Source organism: Mastomys coucha, unplaced genomic scaffold (genome assembly GCF_008632895.1).
Source record: "Mastomys coucha isolate ucsf_1 unplaced genomic scaffold, UCSF_Mcou_1 pScaffold7, whole genome shotgun sequence".
Lineage (NCBI taxonomy): Eukaryota > Metazoa > Chordata > Mammalia > Rodentia > Muridae > Mastomys > Mastomys coucha.
In genome coordinates this window covers 35,508,116-35,517,921 of record NW_022196913.1, presented here as the reverse complement: position 1 = coordinate 35,517,921, position 9,806 = coordinate 35,508,116, and the positions used below count along the sequence as shown (strand labels likewise).

General features: G+C 45.9%; 1 long non-coding RNA gene across 1 annotated transcript; it reads left to right on the top strand.

The window, feature by feature from the left end:
- The first annotated feature begins 190 nt into the window (after positions 1-190).
- On the top strand, positions 191-6,868 carry LOC116082445. The gene is made up of 3 exons (XR_004115312.1): positions 191-285; positions 4,616-4,729; positions 6,736-6,868. It is a non-coding gene; the product is annotated as an uncharacterized LOC116082445 (long non-coding RNA).
- Positions 6,869-9,806: the final 2,938 nt, after the last annotated feature.

Below are 9,806 nucleotides of genomic sequence, written 5' to 3'. Positions count from 1 at the left end.
ACATAGCTCTGAGGAAGCTTGTGTCCCTTCTCTCTGTTCTAAATCTATTTTCCCCATGTACCCAGTAGTTCTGAGAGCGTGGGTGACAGTGACAGCTGGAGCCCTGTCCTATACCAGGTGGCTGAGCCCTTCATCATAACTCTCTCCCCACTGCCTTCTAAGCCTTGGGACTTCCTGGACCACGAAGTACATTCTCCATGAATTCGAACCTCAGCCTTCTCAACTATAGAAGAACAAGAGAAAACAGAATCTTCACATCCATGGAGAATCCATCCAAGCTCACAAGTATATATTTAAAGTGTTTCACGAATTGGCAAATAGACTACCATTATCTGAATCAGAGATGATAGGAAAAGGAGAGAGCTGATGAATGCTTTTAAATCCCAACTCTCAGTAGTTATCTGACCAGATGCTCCCTTTGGCAGAGAGGAATTTGATGGCCACACCATATTCACATCACCTTTGGGAGCTGAATGGTCCTGAAGGCTCACATCATCCTTCCCCATGCTCTGGGCACATACCTCTTCTTATTAGTGTTGACAGGAATGCACCAGGAAGCCACTCAGTTGTACAGCAGTCTTGGGAAAGTGCTAAAGAGGGGACTCACATGGTTTGGGAACAGAAGGGTGGATTTAAACAAATTAACCAACATTCACACACCTCATGTATGGGGTGCTGCCAAGACAAATTCAATGCTTGTCTTGGACAGAGTTTGTTTGGTTTTTCAGCTAAACTCCACCAGCCTACAGCAAAAAGAAGTGTTCCTAGAGATTCTCAGGAAAGCTGTGGACCAGGGGCTGGCACAAGAGCAGGAAGAAGGAGTCATGGTGGAAGTAGCTGAGTCCTCCCACCCTTAATCCCAAGCCTCTCATCTCTGGCTTCATGCTGGCCTCTGTCCGTGTTCTGGCATTCCTTTGTAGACATGCTGTTAGTCCTTCTGCCTGTTGTAGTGGGGTACCTGAGAGATTGAGTAATTCTCAAGAAAAATGAGTTGACTTTGGCTTTAGGTTCTGGAGGTTGGAAGGACCAAGAACAGCCAAATGTGCTAGCATCTGCTTGGTCTCTGGTAAGGGTTGCATTCTACATCCTTGGAGGCAGAAGAACAGAGAAAACAAAAGGGTGCAGAAATCACAAAATATAGAGGTGAACTTGCTTCAACAACCACATACACACACACACACACACACACACACACAGTGGGGGGAGAAAGGGTGAAAGGGAGGGAAGGAGGTGGGGAGGGAGGGAAGGAGGTCAGAAGGGAAGGAAGGAGAGAAAGAACCAAATTCAGTCCCTGGATATTCAGCTCTCACAGCCAATCCTAGCACTGACAGGACAGAAGTCAGAGGTCAGAGGTCAGCATGTAAGCCATATTTACTCACATCTCTAGCCTTTCTTGCTTATGTAGTGACGTGGCATAATCTATCCATTCTCAGCAAAGCATCTCATTTCTATCTCATTTCTACACCCTCTGTGTCTTTGCTCTCTATTCTGCTGAGTCATCCTGACTTGCAGAGCTGAGGCTACTGTGTGTCCTCGTATCCTTTTGTCCATCCAGAGTTCAGCTCATCTTATGCCTGTTGATGAGTGTGCACCAGGAAGCCAGTTGATCAGATAGCAGTCCTAGGAGATGGCTAAAAAATATGTTCTCATTATTTGTGAATCAAAGGGTACATTTAAATAAATTAAACAATGTTCATGTTCTTTATCTTGAGGTCACAAACCCTGAAGATCTTTCATAAATGTTTGCTAGCTGGCCCCTTGACAGGACGGAATAAGTGAATATTTGTAGTTAACTAGAAATTCCAGGCTTCAGGTTCCTAGAGTGAAGCATATTCTCTTGAGCCATGGTCCAGTATTGACCATGGTCATACAGTCAGGCAGGAGGCTGTGGTTAACTAGATTGTAAAGACCACACCTGACATTATCAAAATCTCAGAAGAGTGTTGTACCCCTCAAAGATCCTGTGTTGTGATTCCACTTAGTCTAAAAGTCTGGGGTTCCTGGAGTCCATGAGGTCCATTTAAATGACTTCAGTCACCTCAGAGCTCAGTTCATGAGTAGCTCTCTTTGCAGAAGTAGATCTCAGTGCAAACAGGTAGGTAACAAGGGTAAGCTTCATGTGATGCTATATTAGGCACGTTTATATGTGTGTGTAACACAAGATAAGGAATTCTAAGAAGCAGGTAATCGGCCACATCGAACATCAATGGGGAAGCATAAAGATTGAGAGCTGAGCACTGGCACACGTACACGGTGATCCACTGCCTCTGTACCAGCAACCTAAGACTGGTTCAGCGTGGCAGATGGCAAGGATGCCGAGCAGCATCAGTGCCAAAAGACAAGGGAGGATAATGGGTGGGCTGTTGGGGTGGGTACCTTTTTGAAAAAGTAATCTTTATAGTTTTCACCCTTACATGATAGACTACATGCCAACAGAAAAAAAAATGCTGCCAAAGTGAGACAAATGAATATGCTGGCCAAGAATACCTAAACTCATACACAATATGATCTTTTAAGAGAAAAATGGTAGATTCTTGAGACAATGACTTTATAGGGCATGGTTCTTGACTTTAGACCATAACAGTCACCTGGAATATTCATACCTGTGCCCAGAAGTATGTGCTGAGACAAACGTTTATCTGAAAAGGCACAAGCTCATAGGCATTGCTTGCTAGTGGATAACAGCTAAGTTGGGAACAGTGTAGGTGGAATGAGCCCACCTAAGCATGGGTTAGGCTTGGAGGTAAAGGAAGGCATATAAGAAGTGACACAGTAGGGGCTTCAGATTGACTTTTGAATGAGTGTAGAGGAACATGAATGGGCCATGGAATGGGATAAAAGAGCAGAGAAAGAACCAGGGGCCTCACCCTACATGGAGGAGAGACAGGAGAGTCATCATCTGCCACATGTCTCTGTGTCCCAGGAAGATGAATGTCGAGTGAGAAGCTTGCAGTATGAAAATGCTAAGTGAAGAACTCCAGAAATAAATGATAGGTCAGTGGGGAGGGCAGGGAGGAATGGTCTTCATTGGGCATACACACACCCATTGCACAGAGTCATGTGGAGGACAGAAGACAATATGCTGGTTTAAGTTCTCTCCTTCCTCCATGGGAACTCAAGGGATTGAATTCAGGTTCTCAAACTAGGAGACAAGTGTCTTCACCCACTAAGCCATCTTGCCAGCCCTCCTTTCAAGCTCTTTTTTATCCATAGACCTCTGACTGTGGACCAGCTTTGGTTTTGCATGGGGATGTTGTGCCATGGGGTGGTCGTTTCTTTAGGTCAACAAGGCCCAAGAAAATAGAAATTGCCTCTTTCAGTCAACTTCCTAATTGGATGATAATGCCCTAGCTTCAAGGATGTCCTTGTTCTGGACAAATGGTTATGTGACAACTTACTGCACACATGAGTGTTCAACACACATATACAGCTTTCCTTGCTAAAGCCACCAGGGTCTGCTCATGACAGACAGGAGGAAATACTGTCTAAAGTTTCCCCTCAAGGAAGATTAGAATGTGGTTACCTTGTGAATCCCATTCCACACCATCTTTCTGCCTCCCCTTTCCCTGGCTATGGTAACAAATTGAAAACCCAGATCAGCATTTGCTAAGCTGCCAATATGCACATCTTAGCAGGCCTACACACCAGCTAGTAACCACTTCCTATGTATTGGGTTAAACCCAGCTGGGTAGCCACTGTTGAATGGGCTCTTTCCCTCTCCAGATGTTGTGCTCTGTCAGTGGGAGCACATCAGAATCCTTCTCTGCTTCAGTGGACTGAAGAGTGTGGCTGCTTTGGCTCTCTGTCACATTATTGTGGCTCCTCTGATGGCCTGTGTGCTGTCCGTTTACCTCCCTAGTTCCTAGCTCCTCAGTGGTTTATATATTCCTAAAATCACACAGAGACTAAATCCTCTTGTCTCCTCAGAGGCTGGCATCAGTGGCTCTGAATGGGCGCATGAACACAGTTTGATCTGGAACCCTTTGCTTGGATGGGTATGGAAATCAAGCTGTCGGGTGAGATGGATTTCCTGAGTACCTGGAGTCATTGACTTAGTGTCTGAAAGGTCCTAGCACATTTGTTCTCCGGTCTTGATAGAGTGCAAGGCTGTGGTCAGCAGGAGAGGAGAGGGGATAGTCCCGATAGTTTTTGGGTCATGTCATGCTCTCTTCTGTCTCACATGATTCCCCTGGAGTACCGTGGTTAGGGACCACTGCCTTCACTCCATCTTCCTGATACAGTTTGTTTGAGGACTTTAACTTTATTCACATAGGTGTGATTAACCACTCAGGAAAACAACAGCAGAATGGTTAGCTGTGTTGTGTCAGTGTATCTGGTACCCCATATGTTCCCAGAATCTGATACCTGGGTACTAAGCCAGCATGGCCCAAGCACATCCTCATGGCAGCATCTGTGACACTTGTGGAATGGAGATGGGGTGCTGGTTTTTTTTTTTTTTTTTTTTACTAGCTGTAGATGGGTGCTATGGCTCTACTTTGAATGGGGAGGAGAGGATCAGGGGTAAGCTACTCTAGAAACCAGAGCAGTGGCAGAAAGAGCTGACTAGGAAGGCAAATCCCATAACACCTGACAATTCTGGGCTTATTGTACACAGGATTTAAAAATGGAGCACCGGAAGACACAGCAACCTCACATCGGCGGCATGTAAACAGAATGTATGACAAGGGCCTTCCTTGGACCCTCCTTGACAGGAAGCTGAAGAAACATGGTATTCTTTCTTTAGAGAGACGCTGGAGGAGCATACTTACATTCTGGGGAAGTTCAAAGCTGTTTGTGTGTGTGTGTGTGTGTGTGTGTGTGTGTGTGTGTGTGTGTGTGTGTATCTGTGTGTGCTGGGGAGACAAGGACAGCAATGATATGCACAAGTTCAGTTCTGTGATGTGCAACAGCATGAATCAGGATAGGACATGACAGAAGACCCTCCCAACATCCCTACTGAGCACTCCAGGTGTTTTCACCCAGTTTTGACAGAGATCAGGCACATACCCGTCAGCCAGAATAGGACTGATTATAGTAGCAGACCCTGTGGGTTAGTTGAGCTAGTCCTTTGGGGAGTTGGAACTCATTTTAGTGGGTCAGACCAAGGGAAAATCTCCCTTCCCCTCATAGTCCCAACAGGAAAAATTATCATTGAAATTCCTGAAGCTGGTTAAATCTGTCTTTAGAAATTAACACAATTTACCAAGCGGCTGGTTAAGGGGGATACAGTAAGCATCTTGGTACATCTCTGAGGAATCCGAGCAGGCCTGAGGAAGAGCGGGAGAGACTAGAAAGCATTTGCTGAGTATGAAGAGTGAGGAGACAGGTTCTGACTGGAAAACCTCCCAGGGGGCTTTCCGAGGACCTGCCTGCTGCAATTCCTGCAGTCTGCTTTGGCCCTATCTCCACTCATGTCCAGCCTTACAATAAATGCCCTTCACTATAAGATGTGGTTACACCTCTGTGCACGACTTCTCTGCAAAAACACAGACAACACCACCTCCATGCTGAGCTCATAGGGGACCTGCCCTGAGCTGTTCCAAAGGAAAGGAAGAGAACCAGCCACAGGTAGACATTGAACCCAAAGCTGGGTGGGCTGGATACCTGGCAGGTCATCTGTCACTGCTGATAGAGCACCCTTCAGACTTTTCTGCATAGCAACCGTTACTAAAATTAAAGGAAAGAGAAAGAATTCAGAAAACGAGGCTGTCACTCTCAGCTCGCATTGCTTACCTTTTCAAGCATGTTGTCTTTGGAGCCGTTTTCACCAGTGAGTCAACCTGGGCTTGCTATCAGTGGTTTCTTTCATCTCCTATTGTCCCAGCTCACCCGGCTGTCAGCATCTACTGAACCCTGACCCAAAAGGGAGGTCTGCTTGCTGATGAACCGAAAGCTTGATAAGTCATTCTCACATAGGCTACTACACACATACCACATGCGTGCTGTAATATGTCACACACCCCACACATATTGCACATCCATGGTTCAAACTCCACACATAGCACACACACTGCACAGACACCACAAACATGCTGCTGTATGCTACACATATCCCACAGATGCCACACAGACAGAAATGACCCCACATATGGGAAACACTCACCCAAACCATAACACACTCACATATACACGCAGCACTAACCACATATGTACCACATATGCCCAAGAACCATGTGGACCCTAAATTACATTCATACCTTACACACTCCCACCCAGTACATGATATATGACTATATAATCCCCATATAGCACACACATGCAGCACATACTACATATCTAAAACACCTGTACAATGAGACACACACACATTCATATTTTACTCTATACACGTGCAGCACTCCTTACACGCCTGAGATTCACTCAGTGCTAGTGTATATTTTTCTCCAAGTTGATGGCCAAATGAGCGTGCTGGGTCTGTCCCTCTCGTTGTAGTAAACAGGCTGAACACTGCGCCCTGGGGCATTCAGCCTTTGAGAGAAGGTTCCTCTCTTCCTCACTACTCAGACTAGCTTTTTCCTTCAGGAGGATAAGATACTTTGCAGTTTGGTTCTTGGCTGGAAAGTGGCATGCTGTCTGGGTAGGAACTCTGGAAACAGTGGTCCCAGCCGCAGCTTCCAGTAAATGAAAATGAGTACCTGAGATGATTCTAGCTAAGGACAGGAAAATGCTGATGAGCTGTGTGTGCTCTACCTGATGTCCTTCCAGCCTCTCTAGTTTTTTTTTTTTTTTTTACAGCTCTCCAAAATGTCAAGGCATTCTCATACACCCTGTCTCCCAAGTAGCCATGTCCATATCAGTGTACAGCGAACTGTGGACCGGACTTGACCATTCTCACTGAATTGATATCATGGAAACAAAAGTTTTGGAAGTCAGGCTGATTTGTGACCACCCCTGTCTTCAGAATGCACCAAGCTGGACCTCCTAAACCTATGAGTTCTTAAGTCTAGGGAGCTCTCAACTCCAGGGCTCTGACATTTCAGGGTTCTCCAGGCTCCCCAGTGGTCCTGAGCCACCAGGCCTCCTACTTTGCCTGCACAGAAACCCTCCTGAGAACTAACTGCCTCAGCTGTCCTGTTTCTAGCCAGCGCATCAGAAGATGGCAGGGCTGCTGTGCAATTAGATTTCTAAGGGCAGCCATGTAAATTAAATGTGTAAATCATTATAAATTGTTATTTAATAACGCCAGAGTGAATAGAGTGTCTGCTGCTGATGGCACGCCCGGGCCTGTTCCTTTTGAACTGACTGCTGGCCAGGAAACATCAGGCAAGCTTTACCCATGTGTTCCTAGTTCATGATAATGGAACTAAAGTATGTGCCTTTGTGGAATATTATGGGTTTTTATTTTAACTCCCTGTTGCCCTCTTTTTAAATTTATTCCACCTGAAGTGTGCACCACAAAGCTGATGGGGAGGTGTGGATATGTGTGCTTAGACTCTTCAAACCTGCTACATCCTATACTCTGACAGGAGAGTCAGAGACGTTTATAAGAACAGAGGCTCCAGAGATGTGAGTGGAGGTCAGGAGCACCCACACCCTAACCCCACTGTCATCTCTAGTGCATTCTGTCACTCGGCTCTTAAGAGCAGTAAGAAGATTGTCCTTTGGAAATTATAAGTGCTTATGTCTGTTTTGAGGAGGGAATAGGGCTGGCTGTTTCCTGAGTCTCACTGTTCGGGATGAACACCCCGAGTTCCCATGTAGCTCATCTCTGTCCATTCTCGATAGGCCTGGAGTCGTGATAATTTTCTTTCTTTTCTTTCCCTTCTTGCTTATTTGGGTTTATTGAGACAGGATCTCACTATATCACCCAGACTGGCATGGAACTTACTATCATCTTTCTGCCTCTTCTTCTAGGTGCTGGCCTCACAAGGGTAAGACACTGCCTCTGGTCTTTTTCCTTCCATCCAGATGTTATCCCCTCTGTTTACTTGTGGGTAAGAACCATGGCTTATACTTGTTACACTTAATTGAGCAAGGTCCGAGAGAGCACGGTTGGGAGCACGGTTGACATTGATACAGTGTGGGTCCTTGCTGGTCAAGATTGGTTTACTTAGCTTAGGTAACAGGATCTAGCTAGGCAGACTCTCTCCTAATTAAAATCCTCCTGGGAAGGAGGCATTGATGAGCCAAGATGAGCCCAACTTGTATTCTCTCACTTCTGGTTTTGGGACTCAGCATGCAGAAAGCAAAATAGCTTGAAAAGAGAGAGCAGATCTGGAATCTACTGTGTGCCGTGATCTTAGGCAGTGAGTGATCCTAGGCAGCTGTGGACAGTCTCTTCATATCTAATATGAGAGGAACTGGGACGAGCACCTCCCGGGATCCTGAGGGTTAAATGGCTTCACCCACCTCTCAGGTTTTATATAGTGCTCTTTATATGGCACGTGGTAACTATGCCTGGGGTTTTGTGTTTGCTTTCATTTTGTCTTTACTTCTTTGTTTTGTTTGTTTGGTTTGGTTTTAATTTTCATTTTGGGTTATATATTCAGTCATACTCAGCCATTTCTTCTCAGTTTATCACCCCCTTTTAATTTTGTTTTCTTGTTTGTTTGATTTTGTTTTCTTTTGAGACAAGGTGTCATTATGCATCCCTGGCTGTCTTGGAACTTACTATATAGATAGATAAGTCTGACCTCAAACTCACAGTGATCTGCCTGTCTCTGCCTCCTGAGGGCTAGAACTAAAGGCATGTACCACACACTTGGCCATATTCCCCTTCACTTTTTAGCACATGCCTTCCTTCAGACCCCTTATTCAGGTCTTACCTTTCCCAATGCTTCTCCCTGCTTTAGCACTGTCGGAGGCCCCCTTTGCCTTCTACTGCTCCACCCTCAGACTTTGTCCCTGGAATTGTTCCAGAGATGCCACACGGTGAAGGTCATGACCTGTAAGCCAAATGCTGTTCACTGGTACATAACTAAAATGCAGGCTAAATCTACTGCCAATGCAAACACAGTTAGAAAACTTCCAGCATTCTGTGCTCCTGGCTTCTCCAAAAGGTAATAGAACCTAGCCATCCTGGGGCTGTGCTGTGCAAAATGCCAATATGTGGGAGCTCAAAGTTTATCCTGCCTCTTCACACCCCCGGGGAGCCTCACCCTACTTCCTAGTGGCCTTTCAGTTGCCTCTGACCTGGATCCAAGAGTCACTGGATCTTGTGGAGTCTACTTCCCAGCAAGTAAATCCAGGAGTCACAGAGAAAACAGAGCAACAGCTTGTAGTGTGAGGAGCCAGCTTTGATTCTGTATTTAACCAACTGTCTTGTCTTTTTATCTGGTGGTGGTGAAATCCTTGGAGTTCTCTCTCTATGAGCTGTGGCTGTGTTCTGTGAAGTACAGTGTAGACACTTGCTGAGCTTCAGGTCTTCCTCGTTCGATCACGTGGGGCTTTCCTGGGATCGTTGTGTTGCAGAATGGCATAAGGTGGGGTGCCATTCTTTTCCCAGCCTTTGACTCTCTATGAGAGCTTTTGCTGTTGGTGTTGGAAGTTAGGACACTAGCCACTACTCTGGGCAAGTCTTGCTGCTTTCACCACAGGAGGAAATGCAAAGCAGCATGAAGCACTGACTTTCTCTCTCACTCTTGCCGCCTTTCCTGGTCAAAGGAAGAAGGTTATTCCTACATACCTACTGCCATGCTGGCTTCCACAACAAAGGGCCTCACACGCCTCTCTGCAGCCCACGAGCTGGCGTATCGCCAGGATAAATAAAGCCCACGATTTTTCTTATTAATCACAAGCACACGGCCTCTCTCTCTATTGTTCTGTGCCGGTTCACACCCTATAGAATCTTATTCCGTTCCTACAGC